Genomic DNA, 20,390 nt, shown 5'->3' with positions numbered 1-20,390 from the left:
GTTTAGTATGTGTATATATATATATATATATATATATATATATATATATATATATATATATACGGGTATATGTGTATGCCATTATAAATATCCTTATGTTACTTTACATTTAAATTCCGAAAATAATTTAATTCTTTAGAGGACATATCCTTTGCTTAATTCTATTTTGTCGGCATTTTCAGAAATATGGTTTAATTATTCTATTTCAAATGTAGTTTTTTTTTAAATTCCAATTGTACATTCAGATAAGTCCTAAAAGAAAAACTCACCTATTTTATTCACTTAATAGGAAATATGTATTTTGTTTATTTCTGCTCGTAGACATTTATCAATATACTATTAAACAATAAATTAAAATTCCTCTGATTTAGTTGTTAGGTGATTTATATATATTTCAATCTTATTCATTGGTTCTAGCAACGTCGATGTCGCCCTTAAGCTCAATTATGTTTTGGATAAGATGATTAACATAATTATATACACATTATCTCCGATAAAACGTCCTTTCATATAAATTTAAAAAGTTATATCATTTTGTTCATGAAAAAACTCATAAATCGAAAATATATGTACTCCTTCGTTCAGAAAATCTTTTTGGTCTAGACTGGATTATACTGTTTAGCTTATGCGAATTTAATTATTACTGTAAAAAGTTACAGTCATAAGAAGAATAATACAAATATTTAATACGGATTTGAAAAACGACGCATTTTTCGGGACAGCGTAAATTAGAGAAGTTTACTTCGAATTAAAAAAATGCTAAACTGACTTTAAACCCCCAAAATGTAACATGTTTAACAATGGATGCGATAAATAAGGAATTAGAATGGGCGAAATAAAGTGAGCGTTCTTTCAGAAGTTGATTTCTCTGATTGCGCGTCGACAACTATATAATATATATATATATATAAAACGATTAAGCAGGTTGCAAGACTGAAGTAAATGACTGCTTAAAAGACCATACATGTCCTCTGACATTTACAGAAGATAGGTTCACTAAATTGAATGCTGGTAGAGTATTTTCAAGGTTGGATTTGTCTGGAGCTTGCCTTCAGGTTAAAGTCATTGGCGTATGTTCAACGTACCTTACAATAAGCACACATAAAAGAATATTTGAAACGGAATCCTTTTTTTATTTTGAATTAAAGGTTACTCCAAGCTTATTCAAGAAAATAATGAAAACTCTGTTCGCTGATATAGAATATGCAATCCAATATTTAGATTATGTTTTGATCAAAAGCGAAACATGCGACGCAACACAAAACCCATTTCAGAGAATTTAGGAACACAGATTCAACCTGGGTGTTGAAAATGCGGGTTTGTATCTAACGAACATAAAATATTTAAGGCATTAAAACATTAATAACAACAAAGGAATAAAAGATTGCGGCAACAAAAATCATGCACGCACCTAATAATGTTCCTAAGCTTCTTGAGATTAGTAAGTTATCATAGCATATATTTATTTAGTGACACGCAAAAGTATTGGATACATTATATTTTTCTTCATAACTAATTAGGGTGCAAGATTTTATCTAAAACTTGGTCAGTATAGTCCTATTACTATTTGGGTAGTAATTACAAAATCAAAGTTTAGAAAGTTTATATTTAAGGAAAAATATTAATTAACAATCGCAAACGTATTGGATATACTTAAAAATCGCTTTTCTAAAATAAATTCAGATTACTTTTGCTTTGATGCTGCAATAATGCAAGCGAAGTATCATTGACCAATCAGATATTAATATTAAAATAATTTGTATAAATTTTTTTTCGGTTTGTGCTCATCTGCTTCCAAGTCAACCAGTTCATTTATAAAAAATGCCTAAAACTAAAGATCTGTCAATAGATGTTCGTCAAAAAATCATTGATAATCACAATGAAGGAAAGGAGTATCGAGAGAATTTAACCTACCACTTAGTAGAGTTGGAAACGATATTAGAAAGTTTGAAAACCCCGGTGAAGCTGTTGCAAATCTTCCAAAGTGAGGTCGACTAAGGAAATTAAACGAAAAAGAACATCAAGTTGGATAACCAGAAAAGTTTAAAGAATCCCTTTTGTTACTTGGGAAGAAGATCAAAAAATAATCTGATCAGACGAAATTAAAATCGAAATTTTGAAGGAAACACAGCAACACATGTATGGCGGAGAAATGGCACCGCCTACAACAAAATAATGCTATTCCTACAGTGGAAGTTGGCGGTGGTTCGATTATTGTATGGGAATGTTTTTCATACAACGATACTCGTGAATAAGAAATAATCAATGGAGGAATGTATGTACAGGGATAATCTGAAGAAAAAAAACTCCGGAAATTTGCTAATTTATTGTGACATAATAGAAATTTCCTATTTCAAGACGATAATGATCTCAAAATACTGCCAAATTAACCAAAGAATGGCTTAAAAATAAGGATATTGACATTCTTATTTGGTCCAGTCAGTCTCCAGACCTTAAGCCAATTGAAAATTTATGGAAAATATTGAGATCAATGTTCACAAGAGAAATCCATAAAATATTCAATAACTAGAAGAGTTCTGCAACAAAGAATAACATAAAAAACATGTGTGCAATTATAGAAAGCGACTGGAAATCTGTTGAACGTAACAAAAGCTGTGCGACTAAATATAAAATCAATGTATCCAATACTTTTGCGCGTGTTAATTTATATTTTTTTCATTAAATATAAATTTTCTAAACCTTGATTTTGTAATTACTACCTCAAATATTAGTTAGAATAGCAACAAGAATATACTTTTTCCGGCTTATTCAGCTGAATCACGGCCATCAATGGAATTATCCCTTCGGAGGTCAGAGTCTGTCTTCCGAGTATGACTTAAGCCAACCCTTGTCCATCCTACATGGAGTTCTTGATAATAATCTGGTCGAAGTTCCGAAGCCACTCAATATTCTGGCACTCCATTACGCAGTTTTCAGGTGGAGGGGAGGGGGGTCATCTGCCGATTTCCATGCCACTATCCATGTTCGGTTCTGATAGTCAGATATAGTAGTAAAGTTCGGTATAGTGATGAAGATAGTCACATACGTGAAAACGTTCTCGTACCGACCCGGACTGCACGTGTAGGTTAAGCAGTGATGCCTTCCAATGCTTTTATCGCATCGATCCCTAACGGCAGATCAAATCCTAATGGTTTACCACGCACTAACAGAGCGTTGATCCTAAAATAGTCACTATCGTTTATGGACTACTCCTCTTCCGCAGCACGCGCGGGATGAACTTCCAATAATCAAGACGTCCACTTTTGCTGTTTTCCAGGATCGATATCGCTTCGCATCTATTATTGTACGTGAGCATCCCCTGTCAATTAATATCGAACACCGCATTCCATCAAAGTAGACGACAATCTCTGGGAGGAGTAGGCTGACGTTTATGTTTCATCCCCTAGTTCGTTTCCCAATGTCCCGGGCTCAGTGTCCAACTTTGCCGTATCGGTAGGAATGGGTCCCACGTCTTCGGCAATCTCTCGCTATGTGACCCTTTACTGCTGTTCCATAGCTATTCCCCATAGGACCAGCAGATTTACTATTGGATGGACTCACAGGTGCAACCATGTGAAGGCTTTGGCTCGTGTTTGACGTCTGCACTTTTGCTCTTTCTATTAGGTCCCCCATGATTAGAGTCTCAATTTTTGGTGCCTGCTGGAGTTTGATGGAAATGTCACCAGCGAACCCCCGTGACTAAAACCAGTTTGGCAAGCTGTTCAATTTGATTCCCTCGCAACCAGCCAGTCTAACCAACCGTCTCATATTGTTCGCGTAAACGTCCACCTGCTCGCCAACCAATTTCACCTATAGACCGTGAATTCCTCTTATAATCGAGTCTATCCGCTCGACGTCAAGTTACTCAATCTCACTCATTTCCTAAAAGAGAGCCAATACAATAGCAGCAGGTTTGCCACATCATTTGTCTTTTGAATCATCGCTACCAACCTTAACTTTTCAGCCATGCTACTACGTTTCCCTCGCCAGTAAATGGCCTCACATGTAGCTGCTAAATTGTTTTTTTTTTGCCGTGATAACAGCTGAAATATCTAGAAGTATTAAAATTAGAGTTTTTTTTTTAAACTGCCGAATACCATTAAATGTCCATACAAAAAGTTTTTTTTTTTAATATAGCTTTCAACGTTCTCGGCGCACAAAGTTAGAGATTAGAATTTTTGAACACGTCCTTGGCAAGAATTGTAATTTTCAATTGCATACATCCAATCACTTTCAAACCAATGACTTTGTGATAGGGATATATTAGTTTTGTGCTAGAATGTATAATAATGAGGCATTGTCTGTATTGCAGAGTGCCCGGTTTAATCACCATCTAAATATACTATAATCAATAGGTACTAAATAACGTTCAGTAAGTAAGGTCCCTAATCCACCGCTTGTCTGAAATTTTGAAGATATAATAATTTATATCTATGAGCTATTCCGCCAATAACAGCTCTAAACTTCTTATGGTCTTTGATGTACAAGTTCTTCAACAAAGTTGCGTGTAAAATATTGAGTGTCATTCGCCTATCCGGGTTATGCATTTGAAAGAATCCACCCTATAGGAGACGTTTGATGAAATGAAAGAAACGTATCGTAATCATACCTCATCATACGTAAACAGCTCTCAGACAAAGTAAATAATTAGAAGAAAGAAAATGAGACAAAGAAGAGTAAATGTGTTAAGAAGGAGAATAAATAGAGAGAAAGGGAGGCGATGTGGTTGATTACGACATTGCAATATAATCTTGTGATGTCGGACAGAAAGAGATGGTCTATTATGACACCACAGTGTGAAGCGAGTTACGAGGGAGGTATATTAATGGATCACAAAAAATTCTGACCATTCACATTGTAATCCATGTAAATTATGATTAATAAAACAATGTCAAATATATGAAAATATCTATTTTCATAACAATCGCTTCAGACAAGGCACTAAGCCACTTCATGTAAAGAGCCATTTTTTAATATTACTTTAAGGTAAAATAAAAGGTTAATTATAGGTGTTAGATGAATAGATTCCGAAACAGCATCTGTCCTTCTTTGTCAGAGACACGTCTCATGGAATCTGGGGACTAGAGAACAAATTAAGGAAGGCTAGAGCTACGAAGTTAAAGTTAGGGTCTACTTTTTACTCTCCATAAATATTTTATTATTATATATATATATATATATATATATATATATATATATATATATATATATATATAACTACTTAATTTACTCACATAAAATTAATATACGAAAGTATAGATTTATGCGTAAACTTTTAGTATTTACTTCAAAAGTGCTCAATCCGTAGGTTGAGGTAGTTAGTAATTTATAAAATATATATGGCGATTAAGCTACACTGAATATTCCGCGTATCATCCACTCTAGGACTCACCATAACCTAGAAACAGACCATCTAGAAGAGGAGCATATGAAAACGATAAACAACCACAGAATTCGCGCATAAGCCTGAAGAGTCCTAGAGTTGATGAAACGCGGAATATTCAGTGTAGCTTAATCGTCATATATATTTTATAAATTACTATATATATATATATATATATATATATATATATATATATATATATATATATATATATATAATCAAGACATAAAGATAAAGTTTAGAAGCCGAACGCTTCTGGAAACTAAAAGCGATTATAAATATTAATCTATATAATTATATAACTAAGATTAACTTGCTTGCTTGAGCATTTAAATTGTAAATCCGATTTGTGGCTTCATCTATTTACCTATTTCCTGGCCGCGCTGTCTTGAGTCCGAATTTTTTTTTTACAAATGAGTCACCACTTATCAAGGCCAGAGGCCACTCGAGTATAACGATTAAAGGGTGTATAGTAGTCAATGTGACAATATCATAGAAATTGTTAGTAGTGTAAATTTGGTAAATTGGATTACTCAAGAGGAACGGCTCATCAAGAACTTGTTTACGTTGGACTTGAAGAAGACTATATTGTAACCAGCTGGAAAGCAAGCAAACGGAAGAGAGTTCCACAGGTGTGCAGTTCTAAGAAAGAAGTGGGTAATTGTTACGGTTTTACCTTATGTGTTAGAAAAATATGTATTTCTTCGTTTCTTTTTCTCTCTTCCTTTCCCTGTTTGTCCTTCTCAAAGCAAGTTTGTCGACCTATTCCACATATCCCAAAACGCCATCATGAAAGGTGTCCAGGACAAATAAACGATTAAACCCAAATCTCCAACTGCCAACGTAGAACCCGACTAATATTGCATTGAGAGACCTCATCAGAAGTTACAGCATGGCCCAGAATCCATTCACCAAATGGCAATATAGCAGACCCAGTACTGATGGGGCAGCCTCCTTAGTGGTTACTCCGAGGTTCGGGTCCCTGACTATCAGGCGGATAACGTCAGCCCAGTTACAACGTTTATCTCCAGCACTCTTATTAGTGATATGGCTACAAGGATAGATAGAAACAGAAAATGTCCATCTCCGGCAACTGTTCACGCAAAATACTGCCAACCTAGAATACAGCTTTTTCTTCTCCCTTTGTCAGAAACATTACTTATTAAAATTGAGGACTGAAGGACAAATTAGGAGAAGCGAGAATAACGAGAGCTGTCGATAACGCATCCGCATTGTCTACTCTCCATAAATTAAATTAAAAGCCACTGCTGATATTCAAAGCGCTTACAAGGTCAGCAAAATATTTTTTGTTTTAACTTATTTTAAAGTGTTTTCCTTACAAATAAATGTAAGTTGCGTTTAAAAAATGATTTAAATATAAATATACATTATATAACTAGACATATCCATAACCATATTTACTGTTTGGGTTCTGACGATTTTTTTCTGGCCTTACTTAAAAATATTTTCTCTTCAAGGAGAGGAAGGTACAAACTTGGTGTTAGTAGTGCTTTTAGTAGGGCCTCCTCAATTTTAATTAGTGTTTACAGTAGTGCTCTGAATGCTTCCTGATTTTTATTTTTTCGCTCATCACTTAAAAAGTTTTCTCAAGACAATAAAAGACAATATAATCTCAAAATCACTGTTTATTTTAAACATTTTTCATCTTACCGTTTGTAAAGGCAGCGGGTAGACTAGTACTATTAAAAAATCGTGCGGGTTGTCAAATCAAAAACACCTTTAAAAAGTCGTAAATAAATAAATAAAAATAATGATAGGGGCTGGCAGACTAAGCAAAAAGGTGCAAAACAAAGAAAGCAAAATAATAAGGGAGATGAAGGAGACAACGTTAAATCGGGGCTCTAAATCGGTTTTAAAAATGTTTGCAACGTTGCCTATGAAACCGAACCTCCTTCCAAATTTTTAAATATTGATTTTTTTTTGTTCAGTTTTTTTTTTAAATCTGGTAGCTTAGTGTCCAATAATCCCATGAAATATTGAAATAAGACGAAAAAGGAAGAAGTAGTAAGGGGTGCCGATTGTTTAAGTGCATATTTTTTTAAAATATTTTCTTTGCCCAAGTTGTGCGTGATTAAAACTAGAAATTGATTTAAAAAATGAATACGTTTTCGTGTTCAAAAATATTTATTTACGACTATTTTATTTGTATTTTTCATTACTAGTTGGAATTGTTTTCAAACAAAAAACAAGCAGAGCGAATATGTTTTTCTAATATAAAAAAAAAATACTTGATCAATTTACATATTAAAAAAATATTTTTACGACCTAACCCAGCGTAGTTGATCTCCTAAAAAGAAATCAAAATCTACTTATTTTCGGCCTTTAAAGAAGGATATTTTTAGAATAATTAAATTTTAACATTTTAGCGTGAGGATGACTTTCCTATAAAAATTAACCTAAAATGAAACACTTCTTGGCGACGTAGCAAGGCATGTAATCGTTAGCATTTTTTTGTTCACGTTTGATGGTGGAGTGAGGGGGGCATCAATGGAAATAGGATAGGGTGGGTCATAAGTTCCAAACATTTTTAAAATGTATAGAAACACTTCAAAACGTGTGGGGTGGGTTTTTCACTTTTTAAAAGATTAGCTTTGAAAAGGTCTCACAGTTAAATATTACTTAATCAGTTAAGTATTAAGATTGTTAAGATTTTATTATCCAATGAATTCCGTATTGTTTTCACTAGTCGTCATGTTTGTTTTCATGCGCGGGTGCATACAATTTCCGTTCTGTTTTCACTGGTTCTCATGTTTGTTTTCGCGCACGCATACATTGAATTTTTGCGCGTTTATATATTAATTCTGTTTGCATACTTGCACTTTTATACCTTAAATCTGTACATTTACTCTTCTATATACTGACCCAATGGGTCACCGATAGTTTAACATCCATATAGTAATCCCAAATAAAAATGCTCAATACAACCAAACTAAGAAATAAAGCTTGTCATAGAAGGCTACAATTTAAAACTGCAAATTATATTTTACATGAACTATCGTTCGACAGGATACTCAAATAAGAAATAAGTGAGGGGTAAAGAGGGATGAGTGAGTGATATAATAAATATATACTTATATTTATTTACTTATTCACACTTGTCAAGTGTCGATCTACGGCATCTTATAACAGAGATACAAGATCTTAATTCTTTTGTGAAAAATCCACATGTTGCCAGCTCGACAACTGCCTATAGATTAATTGACCTCCATTGTTCAGTATTTTTGTTCTCAGTATTGCCACAGTTTGATTAACAATCCTAGTCACCTTCCTTTGTGTATCTTGGTGAACAATTTCCTCTCCATTGTTCTTTTAATAGACATATTTACTCTTTTTTAATAGCCTTTCCTCTTTTTCATATACCAACACTTGGGGTGGGGTCGATAGTATGACATTTTCACTCGTGCCCACAAGTCAAAATAAACATTCATTTAAAGATATAATATATAAAGATTTACAATCCCTGCACACTACGTCATCGCCATACGCCAGTCGTTAATTTCAAGTTTCTAACCTTTATGTTATCGAATACTAATGTTCGCCTTTTGTTAGCAAAACTGTCTTTAGTTATTTTAATGACGTGAGCAGAAAATGGGGTGAAGTATTGGATTTTTTTTATTATTTGAATTTCAATGGAGAACAAAAAGAGTGAATAATTATGCGTTTCATTTTCTCCGGTGAACAAATTATATGAATAAAACTTGAAGTTCTTTTTGGTTGTTGCTGACTTCGTCTAATATTTCCAATCGAATCCTTTAACTTGTTAGAAAAAAAAGATTGTATTTCTTTTATTAAATCGATTTTTATGTCATTTGAAAGGTTTATAATTGCACGGGTTTCGAATGCTAAATCAATCATTTATGGACCAGCTAACACGAGCGACTGATTTGAAAATATACGCCTCAAATAAAATATTAGAAAGGGTCATTTACTGCCCTTGCTCAGCTTGCAAGTATTAAAAACAACGCTATGAATCAACATCTTTAGATGCGCCCAGGTTTGTCTGTAACGAATCCTGTCCTTTTTCCACGACCATTGCCGAAAGTGATACAACGACGGTTTAATTGTAGAGTCATTAATTTCTCTAAAGTGGAGTATTCTCGATGGAGACCATTTTTCTCTACAAACAGAACAGATATTACACTTTGAACTAAGTATATATGAATACACTTTAACGAGTTAGGCACAAGACCATCAAAATTGAGTCGTGTGTGGCTCCATGGTCATACTCTGTCTACCTTATTCATAACTACATTCATATTGATCAAACTGCAAGAAATTGTATGTCTACTACACGCCACGCTTGAGTGTTTTCAGTCACTCTGTGCAAGTGTTTGTCGGGCCACTCTGACATAAAACAAATCCTAAACATCTCCTTAAAAAAATGTTGTACTGTCCCCTCAAAGCATCAAAAACTATCACCTGGTTGGGGGTCCCCCCCCTGTATTAATAGACGGCAATTTTGGATAACAAATAAGAATGCGTTAACAAGAAATTGATAAAACTTAATAACACCAAAGTTAAATAATAGCAGGTCAGAATCCAGAAGAGGTAGGACTCTTCAAACCGTTTACACAACATGTGAGAAAAGGTAAGACCTTGGAAGATACTTCATCCATCAAAGAGGTCAACTTGAGTCCGCCATTAGGGTTTTAGAACAAAACTCCGGGTATCCTATACAAAAAAAGAAAATGTTAAAATTCACAGAAAAAGCTATTATTTGTTATGTCTACTTTAGACATGAGAGGAAATTCCTTACACGAAAACTGTTAGTATAATCATTGCTCAGTGATTTCTGCATTGCTTTCAGTTTCACTTAAGCACTCACCACAATACCACATTTACTCCAGAGAACACTTTAATAAAAATACCCCCAATGGTTTAAAATGATTTTTTTACAAAATATTTTTTCTAGTTATGGTGAAAAACGATTGGGGTCAAGACAAGGAAATATTTACAAATGCAACGAAACAAAATCAAAATCAGGGTCAAACTACACTTTGTACATAGCCTGAAAGGCAATTAATACTGGATAAAAGCTTTAAGTTGGATATTATGCTCTACTTAACACTGGTAGAAATACCGACGTTGCCCAGGATTGAATGATGATCAACGAGTGTTCCACACTTGTAATACATTTATTATAATCGAAATAAGTGAAATCGCCCATTTCACAATCAAATCGATTTATTAACAGCTCTAGTTGAGGACCCACCGCAGTGCACCATGAGGAATCTTTATATGTCTCCCCTCGAGTGATTTAGACCACGATACATTGTAGTTTACATTATACTGCTGAGAACCTATTGTTGATTTATTTTTATCTATATATTAATGCGATGGTACGTATGTTCTTTCGTGTGTCACATTTACATCCGTGTCGTTTAATTGTTATGTTCTTCTATTGTCATAAATAATAATAATTTTATCAAGAATGCTTTATAAGTTTTGGTTTCGGTTTCGATTATGGTTGAAGGAACTCGAGTTTTATACACACACACATATACATATATATATATATATATATATATATATATTCCATAAGTTTTTATTTCGGGTTCATGCTAATGCGCTAAAATCATACACACACACACACACATACATATATATATATATATATATATATATATATATATATATATATTAAATCGCAACATTATAATATATAAAAATCGATAGAACATTAACTCTACAATAATATATACGAAATCTGCAAGAATTAAATTATCATATTTAAGCGTGCTTTACGGTTGGGCTTTACTGGGCGTTCGTGCTTGATAAGATAAATACTTTTGCAATTTTAACAAAGAAGCTACACTAATATCAGAGCGTCTACATTTACACTGAACATCTACATGATGCCAACACCGATATATTACATATGGATGTGTCCTCTGTGGAATTTCCACAGATTCCGCTAGTATTGAATTAAAATTTTAGTACGTTTAATAAAATATTGGGTTTTGATCCATGCTAACAGCATACTTGATAACTCAATTTTTTACAGTTGCAGATTTAGTAACTATCGGTTATTTTGAGTTCAGTTTGGTTTGGCAAGTCATCATGTGGTTTAAGCAGAAATAAGACACATGTCACAGAGCGCACGACACTGAAAGAAACATTTGATTAACGAATTATTTCACGAAACGAGCCTCCTCGTTCGTGAGATAAAACGCGATTGAATTATATTCTTTCGGAACATGTAAAATCCGATATTTACTTTGATAAAACAACAAAACACTTGGAAGACAACATCGGACGCGTTATTGCCGAAATAAAGTCAAATTAATGTGTTGTGAAAATTTGACCTCGAGGCTACATAAGGTACGTGTGAGTCACGGGAACCATATTTGTATAATAAAAATATATACCGTGATTTATTTTAATTTAACGTTCTAAAAAACCTCTAAAATCACACACACACACACACACACACACACACACACACACACACACACATATATATATATATATATATATATATATATATATATATATATAGTGTTTAAAGAAGCTTATATATTTTACAAAAAGATTTTATAAATGTTGTTTAAATTCCTGAAACAAAAAACTAAATTGAACCGATCTCTGACTTCGCACTTGCATAAGCTGACTTACTTTTAGGAAATCTACAATTATATAAGCAAAATCAACTATAAACCGGTCGGGGAAAAAACGTAACTTAAATTGGTAAATAGAACACGGAGATCATCAGCTGCTTCCCACGTATCTGTTTCGGAGATTTAAAAACAGAAAATTGTTAAATGCGAGTATATATATATATATATATATATATATATATATATATATATATATATATATATATTTATATATATATATTTATATATATATATATTTATATATATATATATATTTATATATATATATATATATATATATTTATATATATATATATATATATATATATATATATATATATATATATATATATATATATCTCCAGGTGAAAATATCACTTTCCCAATAACAAAATGTAAATGCAATCCAATTAACATTTATGCTAATACATAAATAAAAATATACAATATATATATATATATATATATATATATATATATATATGCATACTAGCAGAGAGATTCGATGTTGCCCGGATTGAATGATGATCAATGAATGTTTCGCACTTCCGATAATTTTATTTTCATCGAAATCGGTGAAATCGTCTATTTTTTCAATCAAATCGATTGATTGCCTGCTCTAATTGGGGAATCATCGAGGTGCACCAGGAAGCAACTTCACATGCTTCCCTGCAGTGACGTAGTCTACAGTACATTGTAATCTACATTGCACTGTAGAGAACCTACTCTTGTTTTTATTAAATTATTTTTTATATATAATGAATTGAATTAAAGTTTAAAATGCAAAAGCCATGTATCATACTTCAATTGTACTCTAAAGAGAGACATTCATTTGGAACGCGCCCCTGTCATATGAAAGAACCTATTGTAGATTTTTTTATGTCTGACATTACCGCGTGTGCTGTAATAATTTCTTGAATTTGAGTTAAAAATTAAAAAGTCAAGTACCACGGTTCAATTGTGCTTTCAACAGAAACATTTATTTCGAACGTACCCTTGTCATACCAAAAACTATGCTGTTGATTTTCTATGCCGCGCGTTTCGGCTTGTGCGAGAATAAAACTTCTTAAATGCATTTGTGATGTTAGGCTGTATAAGGTGTTGATACTGGTCAAAATCGTCTGTTCTTTCTTTCATCGGATTTTTTCGATTGTCGATTATCGATAATTTTATCGATTATCGATATTTATCTAAGATATTGAGATTTAAAAAATCTACCTAAGAACATTGCTAAATGCATAAAGTACATTTGTGTGAAATTTCATAAAAATCGGCCCAGCCGTTCCGGTGTTCATAGAGAACGAACTCATACACAAAGTTCCTTTTATGTGATAGATAGATAGATAGATAGATAGATAGATAAGTGAAAATAATAATAATAAGAAGAAGAAGAAGAAGAAGAAGAAGAAGAAGAAAATATAATATTATTTTAAGATCCATATTGTGATATGTTTATTAGCATATAAATTATGTAGGAATAGAAATATTTTTAAAAACATCTTAAGTACCTTTGGTACTAAACTGACAAAGAGATTAGAGGAAGGATACCAAGCCATGCAAATCTAAAACACAATATATATTATCAAGTGCCAGGAAAGTACATAAATAATAATTTTAAAAAATAGACGATCCTTAAAGGCCACTGAATAGACTTCATTGTTATTCATCTGGATTGTTTATTCTTTAATATTTATTTTAATTATATTTCATCTATACAAATTTCGGTGTGTAAATATTGCATTGCGTGCAATATTTATCGGTATGCTAATAGGATATGACTACATAGATTTGAGCGATATTATTATAAGCATGAGGAATAAGAACGAACCAAAACAGCTTTATAAAATCGATTGAATTTTTATATTGTTCAGTCATATCTTCCCGTCTTAAAACGAGATGTTCACTAGGTCTTTGCTGATTGTGACTGGATTAATTGTTTACCTGGGAAAGCTTCTTTAATCGGATTTAGGTCTGTTGTGACCAGAAAAGTCCACTAAGAAAAACTCGGACACGGATATAGTTTAAGAAAAAGGAAGTTGTATTTACGACACGACAGAATACATAGAGAACGAGAGCTGTGATACTTAATACAAATATGGCGTACTACGGGTGACTCTCTAGGGCTGTACCTCTGAGTATATTCAGTCCCAACAACATTCTACTATCAAGTCTTTTAGCCTCGGAAAATAACTTTTAATATCTTTCTGTTTAGGATAATGAGTAATGAATTTTCTCTTTCTGTCCGACCGTCGCTGTTGTGCTGTTTGTTGGGATGGTTCACAATCGAACGGTTACAAAGTTGTGTCGATATACAGGTAATGTGTCGATAGTGTCATCTGAACTTTTTTGACTGGTTTACATAGGTTTATGTCCCGGATCTTGTATGATACACAGCAATCCTCTTGCTGAGTTATTTTCCAAAGTAACTTCCTTAAGGTGTACAGACTATTGTAGGCACCGCCAAAAATGGCCGCAAAATCAAGTTGTTGTTGTTTTTTAAAACGAAATTACATTTATTAAAATCCATTATTTCTGAGTAACTTTTTTTTTTCCAGAAAGATAAAACCCTGAATTTTATCATATAGAAAACAGAATAATGTAAAACTTTTTCGACTATTTTTAATTCAATTTTAAATGTTAAATTTTCCCAAAAAGTTAACAATTGACATTTTTTGTCTTGCACAAAAAACGTATTTAAATATTAAAAAAAACGGGTTTTTGAAATAATTAATTTATTTATTGTCTAAGATTTAGGATGATTTTCTAAGAGAATATGCAAAAATATTATAATATAAGTACCTGAATTTCAAATAATTCCACTTATTCATATAGGTAACCAGATATTTCGCGTCGACATAGAGTTCAGATCGACTCTGTTTACGTTTTCGTTTGATAATAAGAAAACTATGGAAGACCAAACAGGCCAAAAAAACTTATTTTTCAGTGACGAAAATTTCAATGTATTATTAAGCTGAGGCTGGCCAGTACCAGATGGGTGACCATTTGTATGAGTTTGGTTTTTAATGTGTATGTGTGTGGAGGCCAGGCTCCCCAAAATGGGGGGGGGGCAATTTAAAGCAGAAGAAAAAAAATTATTTCAGCGCGTTTGGTCCACCGTAGTCGAAAGGCGGCAAACGTTTTCAAACGGGATCGAAAAAAATGATGCTATTTTTAACACAAAGGGCACAATATTTATCGAATTTTTTTTTGTATCGATTATTCAAAGCATGCCCTGTTTAATAATGGTCATGTATTATTCAGCTCGCTAAAAAAAAATTGTTAATTTATTTATCAAAAATTTTAAAATTACTTTTTTCGTATAAATATTAAAAAATTTTTTTTTGTTTTGCTTAACTTAAATTAATTATTTTACTTAACATATTCACCGAATTTCACACTTCAAAACTCAAAAGCGGGATAATTAAACACAATCGAAGTTCTGATATACATACGTCAAAATAAGATATGCAAACAATTTTTTTTTTTAATCTATAATTCTGTCCCTTACAACAACACAATATGTTTTGTTCAGTTTCAGATGATTATTTTAAGCATATTTGTTCCCACTTCAAAACAAGGGGGGGTTTTGTAAGCAAAAATATATATATATATATAAATATCGTTTATGAAAAATAAGTACACTGTTATAAAGTTCATTCTTCTCCTAACAATCGCTGAAAATTTCGTATTGATCGGATAATTACCTGATTTTTGGTAGATTTTTAAAAAGACGGTCCGTCAAAAAGTACTGACCTGCCCCCCCCCCCAGTTTTGGCGGTGCCTAGACTATTGTGAACTTCGTGATGCGTTTTCGATCCACTGTTTTTGAAATCCACAATAAATTCAATTGTGTCGATAACACGGGAAGATTTATGTCTCTCCATATTTGTGTGTGCCTAAAGAATCTTCTCAAAGGAGAATCGGGAAGAATCGGACAGAGTGCGTCGGAATAGCGAAAAGTGGCCTGACAAATATGTGCTTAAATGACAATATGACACTATGTTACAGTAACCTCTTACCTTATTTAGCCGAATCGTGTCAAATTCAGTAAAAGATTTTGAAAAAAAATTCATTTTTGTTCTTAGGAATGAGGATGCAAGAACGCATTTTAAATAGTCGATTTTTTGCGCACATGAAGAATATTCCCTTGCAGAAAAGAATCGGGTAGGACAACTGGACAGAGCGATTCGACTCAGTTGGAGGTTGTCTTTAAACGTGTCTGTTAAAATGACATAAGGAATGAAAATATAAAGATTTGGTATGCTACTATCTAATAAATGGCGATTTACCTTTTGTCGCTAATTCCAACCAAATTACAATTTTAAACTAAATAATTCATAATAAAATTGTGTCACACATCGAATAAATATAATTTTAAAAAAAATAGTATAATTAAGATAAATAATATAATTTAAAAATAAATAGTATAATTAAAAATAAATAGCATAATTTAAAAATAAATAGTATAATTAAAAAAAAATAGTATAATTTAAAAATAAATAGTATAATTGAAATAAATAATATAGTTTAAAAATAAATAGTATAATTAAAATAAATAGTATAATTAAAATAAATAATATAATTAAAAAATAAATAGTATAATAAAAATAAATAGTATAATAAAAATGAATAATATAATTAAAATAAATAGTATAATTAAAATAAATAGCATAATTATAATAATTAGTATAATTAAAATAAATAGTATGATTAAAATAAATAGTATAATCAAAAATAAATAGTATAATTAAAAATAAATAGTATAATTAAAATAAATAGTATAATTAAAAATAAATAGTTTAATTAAAAATAAATGGTATAATTTAAAATAAATAGCATAATTAAAAATAAATAGTATAATTAAAATAAATAGTATAATTAAAATAAATAATATAATTAAAAATAAATAGTATAATTCAAATAACTCGCATAATTAAAAATAAATAATATAATTAAAAATAAATAGTATAATTAAAATAAATAGTATAATTAAAAATAAATAGTATAATTAAAAATAAATGGTATAATTAAAAATAACTAATATAATTAAAAATAAATAGTATAATTAAAAATAAATAGTATAATAAAAATAAATAGTTTAATAAAAATAAATAATATAATTAAAAATAAATAATATAATTAAATATAAATAATATAATATAATATAAATAGTATAATTTAAAATAAATAGTATAATTAAAATAAATAGTATAACTAAAATAAATAGCATAATTAAAATAAATAGCATAATTAAAATAAATAGTATAATTAAAATAAATAGTATAATAAATAATATAATTAAAATAAATAGCATAATTAAAACAAATAGTATAATTAAAAATAAATAATATAATTTAAAATAAATAATATAATTAAATATAAATAGTATAATTAAAAATAAATAGTATAATTAAAATCAATAGCATAATTAAAATAAATAGTATAATTAAAATAAATAATATAATTAAAAATAAATAATATAATTAAATATAAATTGTATAATTAAAAATAAATAATATAATTAACATAAATAGTATTATTAAAATAAATAGCATACTAAAAATAAATAGTATAATTAAAATAAATAGTATAATCAAAAATAAATGGTATAATTAAAAATAACTAGTATAATTAAAAAGTAAATAGTATAATTAAAAATAAATAGTATGATTAAAAATAAATAGTATAATTAAAAATAAATAGTATAAGTAAAAATAAATAGTATAATTAAAAATAAATAGTATAATTAAAAATAAATAGTATAATTAAAAATAAATAATATAATTAAAATAAATAGTATAATTAAAAATAAATAGTATAATTAAAAATAAATAGTATAATTAAAAATAAATAGTGTAGAATAATCAAAAGAACCGTGTTAGTCAATAACACACAACAACAACAATAATAATAATAGCAGCAACACTTACCAAGGGTCCAGCTCATGCACAAGACAGACACCAGATTGAGCTGGACTGAGGGCTCGTATTTATGTACAAGCATATCCAATCAGGTGCTTCAGCCAATCACCATCCAAAGAATAGACTGGCCCATGTGTGCACAATGGAATCTCCCATTGTGCCATAAATAGTTCTCCTCTTTCATGAGAAGTAACTTTAGTCTTTGTCAAGTTATTCACAACTTGAACACTGACCGAAAGTCCACTACACAATCCAACATGGCGCTACGAACAGGATTCGAGACAGAAGATTGGGAAGACTATTTCCTCAAAGCAGGCATTGCTGCCGATTTCGCCAAGAGCTACGCTGCAACTTTTGTGAAGGAAAAACTGAGGAAAGAAAACCTTCAAGTAATGGATTGAGCCATGCTAAGAGAATTGGGAATCACAACAATGGGAGAAGCTCTGTCTATCCTTCGACAAGCCAAGGAGCCTGCTACCCAGACCACCTATGCTAAGACACCAGCTGCCAGGCCTCCCCAACTTCATCTCGAAATGACCCCTCAACAATTCAGAAAATTTCGGATTGACTGGGAAGTATTCACCAAAATAACGAACATGCCAACTTCTCAGGCCAATACCCAGTTATACAGTTGCGCTGAGGAATCCGTTCAAAACGCAATCATAAATACGTACCCTAAGTTCTTCACCACCAACCCAGACAAGCTGCTAGAGATGACAGAAGCATTGGTAACTCAAAAATCAAATCCCATGGTCCATCAGATGACATTTGCATCTATATCACAGCATGAAGATGAACCCATCCAACAATACCTTGTTCGTCTTAGGTCCACGGCCATAGACTGTAATTTCTCATGCCCCAACTGCGATCACGACCTGTCCGACATTTACATCAAGGACCAATTTATCAAAGGGATATCGAATGATACGCTTCAGACCGATCTACTGGCAAAAGCCGGGTTGCTAAAAACTCTCAACCAAAATATTTGTCATGCTGAGGCATTTGAGTCTGCACTACGGGACCAAACCGCAATGACTGATACCTCAGACATCGCTACAGTCCGGATGTCAATATATCGCAACAAAAAAAAACAGTGCAGTACAGACTAGCAGAGGCAATATTCGCACTAGCTCTACTGCTACTCACAATGATAACATTGCTGATAAAGAACCCCGTCAAATCTGCATAGGTTGCGGTAGTCACCAACACGGTACTCCAAGGACAAGTGCCCGCCATTTAACATGCCCGGCATGGAATCAAATGTGCAACACTTGTGGGAAACTTAACCATTTCTAAGCAGTGTGCCGGACAAAGAAATATCGCCCGGCAGTGATAAAAATTTTTGGAGACCAAGAAGCTCCCATGAATACACTCATGGCCCATATCACATTCGATCAAATGAGGGGCACCATTATGACTACAGAAGGTGATCTGTTAACTGAAATTAATGCATCAGTAATCCCATTCTCACCAAAACCAGATCCCAGACAAGCTGTCAATATCCCTAGGAGTTGTAGTACAACGCTAAAGGTTTTTCCCGACAGTGGTGCCGCCATTTGTCTTGGGGGACCAAAGCATTTAATCAAAATGGGCCTCACAGAGATTAGTCTGGTCCAATCAAGAAAGATCATACGTACAGTTGGAGGTTTCACACTCATGTGTCAGGGTTGGCTACCAGTTGAGTTTGTGGTCAGAGGGAAAACAACTAAACAAGCCCTCTACATATGCAAGTGCATACAACGGCTTTATCTCAGCAGAGCAGCCTGCATCGATGTGGGAATATTGCACAAACATTTTCCAAACCCTTTAGCAGACGTACATGAAGAGGTAGACACCGAGTCTAAAAAGTGTGTAGATCAATTGCCAAATCGCCCCAAAAACCTCTCTTTTCCCGCAACAGAAGATAACATAGGCAAACTTAAGAGCTGGCTCCTAGAAAAGTTTGCCAAAACGACATTCAACAAAGATGGGATATTTCCAGCTATGTCCGGCCCAGCTGCCCACATTCACCTCAAAGAGGGAGCAATCCCTAAAGCCAGGCATAACCCAATTCCTGTACCCTTCCACTTCAAGGAATCAGTAAGACAAGCCCTTTGGAAGGATGTAGAAAAAGGTATCATAGCTCCAGTACCCGTGGGTATGCCTACTGATTGGTGCATTACTATGGTAATAACTGCCAAAAAGAATGGTAATCCACGGAGAACAATAGATTACCAACACCTTAACTCTCAATGCAAGCGAGAAACCCACCATACTGGGTCGCCATTCCAGTTGGCACTGCAAGTGCCACCTAGAACAAAGAAAACAGTCCTAGACTCTGTTGATGGATACCACTCGATTCTCTTAGACAAAGAATCTCAACCATTAACCACCTTCATAACTGAGTGGGGAAGATACATGTATCTTAGGATGCCTCAAGGATATGTCGCATCTGGGGATGCTTACAATCGCAGATACGATGAGATAATA

The sequence above is a fragment of the Euprymna scolopes genome, chromosome 4, assembly GCF_053919585.1.
Source record: "Euprymna scolopes isolate OS-2025 chromosome 4, ASM5391958v1, whole genome shotgun sequence".
Classification (NCBI taxonomy): domain Eukaryota; kingdom Metazoa; phylum Mollusca; class Cephalopoda; order Sepiida; family Sepiolidae; genus Euprymna; species Euprymna scolopes.
Note: the sequence above shows the minus strand (reverse complement) of the source record.